This window comes from Pinus tabuliformis, chromosome 7 (assembly GCF_031772625.1).
Source record: "Pinus tabuliformis cultivar Carrire ecotype Pingquan chromosome 7, CPIR1, whole genome shotgun sequence".
Classification (NCBI taxonomy): domain Eukaryota; kingdom Viridiplantae; phylum Streptophyta; class Pinopsida; order Pinales; family Pinaceae; genus Pinus; species Pinus tabuliformis.
In genome coordinates this window covers 1,883,822,630-1,883,833,327 of record NC_142293.1, presented here as the reverse complement: position 1 = coordinate 1,883,833,327, position 10,698 = coordinate 1,883,822,630, and the positions used below count along the sequence as shown (strand labels likewise).

General features: G+C 38.3%; 1 long non-coding RNA gene across 1 annotated transcript in view; it reads right to left on the bottom strand.

Moving 5' to 3' along the window:
• Positions 1-1,461: 1,461 nt before the first annotated feature.
• The window catches only part of LOC149256000 (uncharacterized), a 34,993-nt gene continuing 25,756 nt past the window's right edge, over positions 1,462-10,698 (bottom strand). The window contains exon 3 of the long non-coding RNA XR_016266437.1: positions 1,462-1,634. This is a non-coding gene — a long non-coding RNA (uncharacterized LOC149256000). The remainder of the gene's footprint in view (positions 1,635-10,698) is intronic.

Sequence of the window (10,698 nt, the reverse complement as noted above, 5' to 3'; positions counted from 1 at the left end):
TATAACCCCTAACAAAATACCAGTAGGGGAGGTCATCAATAATATTGAAGTAGATATTAGAAACCTAGATATAGCAAAAAGTGAAGAAATCAGACAAGATATTGTTAAGATTCTTAGAACTTATAAACCTCCTGCTTCTAACATATCCATAGAAGAAAAAAGAGCTTTAAAAAACCTCAGGAAAAATAAAAACATAGTCATCCTAAAGGCGGATAAGGGTGACAAAAATGTAATCATGAATAAAATTGATTATGAAAATAAAATGGAGGAACATCTAAATAATAGTGGTTGTTATAAAATCATTAGTAAAGATCCCAGTGACAAAATTATGCGGGAAGTAATCAAGAAAATCAACGAATCATCTTTGGATGACATCACGAAAAAGAAAATCATCCGTAATAGTTCCATTATTCCTACAAGTTATGGTGCTCCTAAGTCCATAAACCTAACATAGCTCTCAGACCTATAGTCAATACCATAGGTTCCCCCACCTACCTTCTGGCAAAACACCTGGCCAAAAAACTTAGACCCCTGTCTAGTAATACCCCTTCTTATATTAAAGACTCATATTTTTTTCTTCAATGGATTAATAACATAGAAATGAAGGATGCTGATGTTATGGTTAGCTTTGATATTGTATCTCTTTATACTATGATTCCTATTGATGAAGATATTAATATCATGAGAAACATCACAGATAAAGAAACTGTGGATCTTCTGGAGCTTTGCTTAAAATCCTCTTACTTCAGTTTCAAAGGTAAAATTTATGAACAAACCCATGGTGTGGCTATGGGTTCTCCTCTATCCCCCATAGTTGCCAACATCTTCATGGAACACTTCGAACAGAAGGCTCTCAGGTCATTTCCATACACCCCTGAAGAATGGAAAAGGTTTGTCGATGACATATTTTCCAAATGGAGTCATGGAAAAGAAAAACTTGACCTATTCCTCAATCACTTAAATAGCCTTTTGGACCATATAAAATTTACTATTGAAATTGAAAATAATAACCAGCTTCCCTTCCTTGATATCCTTCTAACCAAAAAATATGGGTCACTTGGTTTCCAAGTCTACAGAAAGAAAACCCATACAGAACGATATCTTCATGCAAATTCTCATCACCACCCTAAACAAAAGATTGGCATCATTAGGACCTTAACCACTAGGGCGGCCAGAATATCTGATCCCAACCATTTAAAAGATGAACTCAACCATCTTCACAAAGTGTTTGAATTAAATGGCTATAATAGGAATACCATTAAGAAAGCCATGCACCTATCATTAAACAAGAATAATAATATCAAAGATCAAAATTCATCAACTCCTAAGGTCTCCCTTCCGTACATAAAAGGCACCACTGATAAAATTACTAAAATTCTTAATAAACACAACATTAATGTAGCCTTCACCCCTTCCAACACCATCAGACAATTATTCAACTCAGTTAAGGATCCCATAAACCCTAACCTTCAAAAAGGTGTTTATGTTATTCCTTGCTCATGTGGAAAAAAATACATAGGTGAAATAGGTAGGTCCCTTAACATTAGAATTAAAGAACACACTGCTGACTTAAGAAGGGAAAGGACCTCAAAATCAGCCTTAGCAGAACATGTTCACTCCTCCTCTCATTACATCTGCATGGAAGAAGTCAAACTAGTTAGAAAAGAAGACCACTATCTTAAAAGGAAAATCAAAGAATCCATTGAAATAGAGAAAAGGAAGAACAACTTGAACCGAGATGATGGATTAAAACTAAGAAACACTTGGAAACCTTTACTTGAGATCTTAAAGAACCAATAATTAACTCATATCCTTTTTAATAATTTAATCCCTCATCTATCATTAAAAGATTAACAAAATATAAATCAACTCAACAAGAAAACATTATATAACATCCTCCTCAAACAAGAAATCAAAAACATAAATAAACATATAAATCAAATAATTGGTTATTTCATAACTAAGCATTTGATAATATTAAAATAAATTAAAATCATAACTTATTAATTATAATAGCATGGTAACACATATAGACCATACAACATCATTTTATGTTATACAAGACAGAACACCTTGCGTGGTGGAACTTGATGGACAACATTGTACAGCATATGCAAACGACATTTACAATATGTAATTTTCTCTACCTTAATGAAAATTACGTATTTTTCCAGTGGAAAAAAAAATAGCATGGTAACACATGTATTTAAATTAAACATAAACTCTTAATAACTCATATTAAAACATTTAGAAAATAAACAATAGGAATCATATAGAAAATTATAAGGAATTAATTAAACAAGTTAGTTAATTAAGTAAACAAATTAGTTAATTAGTTATACAAATTAATTAGTTATACAAATTAATTAGTTAATTTGTTCAATTAATTAATTACACAAACAAATTAGTTAATTAATTAGGGCACTGATTAAAACAAATTAATTAATTACTTTTACAATTTAATTAATTAATTAAACAATTCATTAATTAATTAAACAATTAATTAATTGATTAAATAACTAATTGATTAATTAAACAAATTAGAAAATAAACAATAGGAATCATATAGAAAATTATAAGGAATTAATTAAACAAGTTAGTTAATTAAGTAAACAAATTAATTAATAAATTAGTTAATTTGTTCAATTAATTAATTACACAAACAAATTAGTTAATTAATTCGGGCATTGATTAAAAAATTAATTAATTAATTAAACAATTAATTAAACAACAAATTGATTAATTAAACATATAAATCAAATAATGGGTTATTTCATAATTAACCATTTGATAATATTAAAATAAATTAAAATCATAACTTAAGAATTATAATAGCATGGTAACATGTGTATTAAAATAAACAAGAGTTCTTATAACTCATAGTAAACAATTAGAAAATAAACAATAGGAATCATATATAAAATTATAGGGAATTAATTAAGCAAGTTAGTTAATTAATTAAACAAATCAATTAATAAACAAATTAATTAGTTATTTTGTTTAATTAATTAATTACTCAAACAAATTAATTAATTAATTAGGGAATTTATTAAAACAAATTAATTAATTAATTTTACAAATTAATTAATTAATTAAACAAACTAATTAATTAATTAAACAAATTAATTAATTAAGTAAACAAAATAAACAAATAAATAAACAAACAAATAAATAAATAAATAAATAAATCTGAATATTAACAAACTAAGTGGAGATTAGGGTTGAGAGGCGGTTTCAGGTCATAGGCTTCAGGGAAATCTGCTTGACTCCACAGTCAGGCCCCTAATTGCTACACCTCCCTGTGGCTCCCGTAACCTTCACCTCAATGGCTTACGGGCACTGCCAATCGGTTGGAAGTTTCCCCATTGACAGTTCTGATCCCTCTCACCGACATTCCCTGTTCTCTTGCATCGATCCTGCAGGCAGCTGTCAGCTAGCTAGATTGACAGTTATGGAGGATCTTCTTGATTATTCTGCAGACCCTTCGGAGGATGTGCCCATTTGGACACAACCCAGGACCACTACGGAAGGGTTTTTCTCATTTGACCATGAACTCTCCAAGGAAGTAGAAGGCCTCCCCTCATTTTCTCAATCCTTTTCCCGGCCACTGATACCCTCCATCTCGCTCCCTGAAGGTGCACCTGCTATCCAAGAATACAACTCCCATCCCCCATTACCTCATTCTCTGGCCTTGGGTGAGCCGTCTCATCATCTGGGGGAGCAAACCCTAGGGGCGACCTCCAATCCATTACCCTCTTCAGAAGGATTAATCAAACCCCCTTCACAGGCACCCGACACATCTGCTTTTTCGGCTCCAGTGTCGACACCACTTGGAAAATTTACGGGTATCAGCACTATCCATGGTTTTTTCGACTCCATCCCGGTGAAGACCACATCTACGGCTAGGGTTTCTGCCTCTCAAGCAGCTGCACATCCTATTGGGATTTCTGAAGCTTCAGGTAGCAGAGTCAGAGGGGTATCTAAGAGGAAGTAGTGCCTCCAACTCCGAAGCAGTGAGACTTTCCTCAAGCTATCAGAGGATATTCCGCTGATAGAAACTATGGATTCGGTGGAAAAGGTTCTTGTGGGGAGGGTTTGCGGCAGGCACTACAATGTTGAGCGTCTACAGAAATGGACGATGGAGGTTTGGGGCCATCATATGACGGAACCCCCCAGGGTTCAAACATTTGTCAAGGGATGGTTTGCACTGAAGTTCAGCTGCTTGGCCCATACCAATTGGGTTCTCTCTACTATTTGGCATATAGACCAAGCCCCTATGCTTCTTCGAAGATGGATGCCATTGTTTGATCTCGAGTTGGAAAGGGTTGATGCTAGTCTAATCTGGGTTCGACTCCCAGGGCTGCCCTTTCATTTCTGGACGGAAGAAGTCTTCAGATGAATTGGGGATGCTATGGGGACTTACCTCACTTACGACACCTCCTTCCAGACCACAGGTCGTATGGATTTTGCTAGAATATTGGTACATTTAGATCTCTCTAAAGGCTTACTGGAGCACATTAATATACAATGGTGAAATATTACAAGGAAACAATTATTAGACTATGAAGGAGTCCCCTTCAAATACAGGCGGTGTCATAAAGTGGGTCATCTTTTCAAGGATTGTCTTCTTAATGATGGGAAGCTCAAGAAGACTAATAGAGAGTATCTTAGGAACCTTTGGAGCCGGAATCTCAAAGGCATGCGAAACCGGTAAGGGAGGATCAGCCTCGAGTTACTGGGGATCAACCTTGGAAAATTGTTTCAGTTGCACAACTTGCACAACCTAGCACTAAGGAACTGGATTTGGCACATGCACAACCCTCCCAGAAGAAGCGAGGCAGGCCTCCTCACCGTCCCCCTCCCCACCTCCTAAATAGTCCTTGGCATCCTTCGAAGACTCCAATGCATCAGGTAAGATTTACTCTCATCCTGTACCCTCGCATTGCTTCTCTGATTTGCATGATATTTCTTCATCTGGGCTTTCTTTGGGTTCGGTTTTGGCCATTTCTTTGGATTCCACTGCACATATTGACTGTCACATTGCTCCCCCTCGTCCTACCATATCTTTCACCCCCCTCTATTGATTACCCCCCCGGCACCCTCACCCTCAACACAGGCTCCTCCCGCATCTGGATACCACACTCGTTCAAAGGCTAGGAAACTAGCATTGGACCAAGTTGGTCTAGATATTATCCCCTTCCCCCCCCCTTAAGCTTCAGCGAGGTCGACCCTCTTCCCTCTCCATTGCACAATCTCAGGCGGTTGACGATATTGCATTAGGTACTTAGTCCACTATACTCAAGGTCCTTAGAGCCAGAGTTACCCCTGCCGAACCCTCGACATGAAGATTTTATCCTTCAACTGTAGAGGGCTTGCTAGGCCTGAGAAAAAACTATCCCTTTGTCGGTTAATCTTCGTCGACTCGTTGGACCTCATCTTTTTACAGGAAACCCTCGGTCCTGTGGCTGATATTTCTCGCACACTGGAGAATATACTACCTGGGTGGAAATTCACTGGACTAGATGCCCATGGTAGATCTGGGGGTCTGGCCCTGGGATATAATTCCTGTTCTATCAAACTTCTTAATTGTTGGGGAGGGGCTGGCCATATTTGGGGAGATATTCGTTCAGCAGAACTGGGAATGAATTTTAGAATCTTCAATATATATGGGCCTTGTCAAAACAGGCATGTATTTTGGGAGAAGCTCCTAGAATCGGCTTTGTTTACTGCTGATCATCTAATTATTGGAGGAGATCTCAATTTCTCCATAGGACACTCAGAGTCCTGGGGTCATCGTGCATAGTCAGACTCCCTCTCAGATTTTTTCTCTGCCTCTCTGGAATCACACAACCTGATCAACATTCCTTCTCCTAGAATCCAAGCTACCTGGAGAAATAATAGGACAGGTGAGAATGGGCTAGCTAGAAGACTTGATCACTTCTTAGTTAAAGAAAATGTCCTGGATTTGGGCCTGCACATTAGGCAATGGGTCGGATCAGGGGGGATCTCGGACCATCTGCCTATCTACATGGAAATTGATGCAGGCAGAGCAAAGCCCAAGGGACCATATAAATTTTGCTCTGCCTGGCTCAAGGAAGCCTCTTATATCAGCATGGTTACTAAATACTGGAAAGCAAATCCACCTGGTGCAAGGGGAAATTTTACGGAGGGATTCATTAACAACCTCTCAGAGCTAAAGAAATTGTCAAAAAACTGGGCACACCACAAAAGAATCCAGGATGATCACTCTCTGCGACAAATTGAACTCGAGCTGGTAAATTTTGAAAATGATCTGGGTGGACTGTATAGTTCAGAGGAACATAAGGAGAAGATCACATCCCTCTACACAGCTCGAAGCAAAATTCTTAAGGACAGAGAAGAAGCCTGGAGGCTGAGAAGCAGAGCTATTTGGATGAAGGAAGGCGATGCAAATACCAAATTTTACCATAAGTTCGCCAATGGGAGGAAGGCGATTAATACTATATGGCAGCTTCAGGATGAATAGGGATAGATTGCTAATACTTTCCCTTGACTTGCCTCTCTAGCCACCTCTCATTTCAAAAGGGCATATAGTGCTCCCTGGGACACTAATTTGGCCGAGATCATCAAAGTAGCTCAACATTTCCCATGATTTGTGGAGCAAGAAGAGGGTATTGATCTGATGAAAGAAGTCACACTGGAGGAGCTGGAGGCCACATTAAAATGGTTTAAAAAGGACAAGAGCCCTGGACTTGATGGTTGGACTATTGAGTTCTACCTGGCTTTCTTCGACATCATTGGCGCAGACTTATTACATGTTATTGAGGATTCTAGGAACAATGGACATCTAGAGGCATCCATCACCTCTACTTTCATCGCTCTTATTCCCAAATCTGATAATCCACTCTCCTTTGATGAATATCGTCCTATTTCGCTCTGCAACTGCTTGTACAAGATCATTGCCAAAATTATTGCCAACTGGATGTAGCCCATACTTTCCAATCACATTTCACCTAAACAATTTTCGTTCCTCCAAGATAGGCAGATTCATGAGGCCATTGACATTGCTCAGGAAGTCCTTCATTCTCTCCACAAAAAAAAGGGCAAAGGTATGATTTATCTAAAGCTTTTGATAGAGTGAACTGGTTGTACATAAGAATGCTTTTAACCCATCTCGGGTTCCCCTTCAATTTCATCAAATGGATTATGTGTTGCATCACTAACATTCCGTTTAGTGTCCTAGTCAATGGGAGCGCATCCCCTTTTTTCTTCTCGGAAAGAGGTTTGAGGCAGGGATGTCCTCTATCTCCGCTACTTTTCCTATTGGTTATGGAGGGGCTAAGCAGAATCATCAGGGAAGAGCATAGAAGAGGCAGACTATAGGGTATCAAGATGACAAATGATTGCACACTCACACATCTACTATTTGTGGATGATGTTCTGATCTTCCTTAATGGAAGTATTGGTGATCTCACCAATATTAGAGCCTCTTTTACCTTATTTTAGGAAGCTACGGGCATGATGATCAATGAAAATAAATCTACTATCACAACAACAACATGCACTTAGCATGAACAACAGTTTGCCTTGCATCGCTTCCGATTTACACAGCTGAATCTTTCTGAGGGATTGAAATATCTGGGTATAAATTAAAGCCTATTGGATACAAGATTGCTGATTGGACCTGGCTCATTGCTAAGTTGGAAAAAAGACTCAACATTTGGTACCTCAAATATTTATCTCGAGCTGGTCATCTTACTCTTATCAAGAGCGTCTTGGAAGCCACTCTTGTATACTGGATGTCCCTGGCTTGGATTCCTAGAGGAATTCTAACCAAAATACAAGCAATTTGTTGCAGATTCTTATGGAGGGGAAGCCAGCCAGGGAAGATTTTTGCATGGGTCAAATGGGACGCTCTCAATCTACCAAAAAAATGGGGAGGTTGGGGACTTAAGAAGCTGGATGACTTTTCCTTTGCATTGGCTGCAAAGCTAGGGTGGCACCTAGTCACATTTGATAGCCTTTGGACGAGAGTGACTACTTCGAAATATATTGCCCCCTTACAAATCTTGGATTGGATCCGAAGACCAATTTGGAACATAGCCGAGATATCGACCATCTGGAAGGCTATCATAAAAGCTCTGGACTCCATTCGCGCTGGCCTTACTTGGATGATACTCTCGAGCCACAGTGTTCGTATAGGTATTGAACCATGGGTGGGATGTGGGAACGCACATAGATTGCCACCTGATCTCCTCCAGCACCTCAGGGAACACAATATCTCACACATAGCTCATATTGCAGACAAAGCAAACTCTACTTTTCTATACCAGGCTTGGAAATCCGCCTTCTAGCTCAACATCCCCCCTCATTGGCAACAAAACTGGGAAGACTATACTCAGGCTCTATCAGAAGCTCACATTCGCATAACAGAAGGAGAAGACGAACTCATTTGGGCTTTAGCTAAATCGGGTAGATTCTCCCCAAAGGAAGGATACCTGATACTGACGGCTGCAAGGAAACCACAGACCATTCAGGCATGGTGGAAACATCTATGGAAGTTGAAGGCCCCCCCCAAGACTAGGCTACTTATGTGGTGCATCTTGAACAATAAAATCCCTACAGGGGATAACCTTCTGAAGCGCACCTTTCACGGCCCTCACTAGTGTTATCTATGCAAAAGTGATTTTGAATCTGTAAATCACCTGTTTCTCATATGCCTAAAAGCTCGAAAACTATGGTCTCTAATAACATCTGCAGTATCCCCTCCTTGTGACTGGTTCGCAAACTCTATAGAGGTGGCATGGAACCTTTGGTACTCCTTGGTGTCCCCCACAAGCTTTGCTGTCTCCCCATACTATTCTGCTGGGAAATTTGGATCGCCCACAATCTCCTAATCTTCCAAAACATCCATCCTCGATGGCCCATCATTGTTGCTAAGGTCTTGGCTGATTTTGCTCTCATCCTTGATGACCCCCCTCCCTCGAGGCCAAGAAACATTACTTCTGAAGTATTTGATCCCCATATACCATCGACATATTTTGATGGTGCCACTCAGGAGGATGGTTGTGGGGGAGGGGCCATCCTTCATATCTATGTAAATCACTCCTATAGCATACTCCTGAGCTTTAGAAGAGGCACCAACAATTATGCGGAGTTATCAGCAACAAAACACCTCATTCTATTTGCATTGGAGAAGAACTGCCGAGCCTTACAATTATTTGGGGATTCTAAAATTGTTTGTGACTAGTTGAATAGAACCACTAGATGCTGGTCTTTCTCTTTGAGACATATTCTGGATGAGACTCTGAGATTGATTACTCATTTTGAATTTTTTACTTGCAATCACATCTACAGGGAGCGGAACACAGTTGCTGACCGCCTTTCCAAAGAAGCTGCGCTCTGGGAGCCGGGCATCTGGATGATCCAAGAACAGAATGATGGTGCCCATTATCAGTACTATCATAGGCCTTTTATGGATATTATTGCTTAGATTGCATGGCACCTGGATATTTAAAATTTTGTATATATATTGCACTTCTGGACAATTATGTCGATCTTATATCATGTTTAATAGATTTTATTGGACTGTTACCTCCCTGCATGGATCAAAGGTCACAATTTATTTTTGAACTCTGCTACTCTGGTTGATGACAGCTATGTCACAGTACAATTTTTGAATATGCACATGCATCTACAAAATGTAATTTCTCCTATTAATGAAATTATGAATTTTTTCATGGGGAAAAAAACTAAGTGGAGATTGGCTGACCTAATTTCTTAGATTAACTCCTTCATAACCTATATGTATATATAACTTAAATATAGCTCATGGATACATCATGAATATCTCTAGAATATCTATTGTCGCATCCCCTGATGATGGACTCACTTGGTAGTCTGAAACGTTGGGTTCATAAAACTCTATAACAGGTCATTCCTCCTCTGTTTAAAACTATCCTCACCTATATGGATTCATTATTTAATAACATCTAAGAATTGTTCATTTGTGTAATGTAAAGGAGGTTTCCCCCTCGAAGAGGCTTATTTCTAAGGCGTTGATCTATCTTTTTTATCTTTTTGTGAGCTGGTTTCATAACATCCAACTTGTGTATCTTTGATTTGCTTGAAGATAAGCTTTCGTCATTAATCTTTGAGCCATAATATTCATTACAAGTTATATTGTTTCTTTCAACTATTCGTTTAAGTCTCTGATTATAACATTTATAAGCTTTTCTTTTGCATGAATAACCAACAAAAACACCTTCATCTACAAGAGAATCAAGGTTTCCTATTTTATTATCTTCTCTTTTAATGTAGCATTTACTTCCAAATACCTTAAAACATTTGAAATTTGCTGGTCATCCTTTCAAAAGTTCATATGGAGTCATATCACAATTGTTTCTAAGAAAAAAATTGTTCAAATAAACACAATTGTATCAACTTATTGAACCCAAAATTTGTCATCTAAACTTCAATCATTTAGCATTTTTCTGGCCATTTCTTGTACAATTTTATTCTTCCTTTCAGCAATTCCATTTTGTTGCGGTGTTCTGTCTGTTGAGAACTGTCTTTTTATTCCATTTTCTTCAAAAAATGTTGAAATTATTTGGAGGTGCATTCGTCGCCATTATCAAATCTCAAATATTTAATCTTATAATGAGTTTCATTCTCAACCATTTCTGTGTAGGTCTTGAAACATTCAAATACCTTGGACTT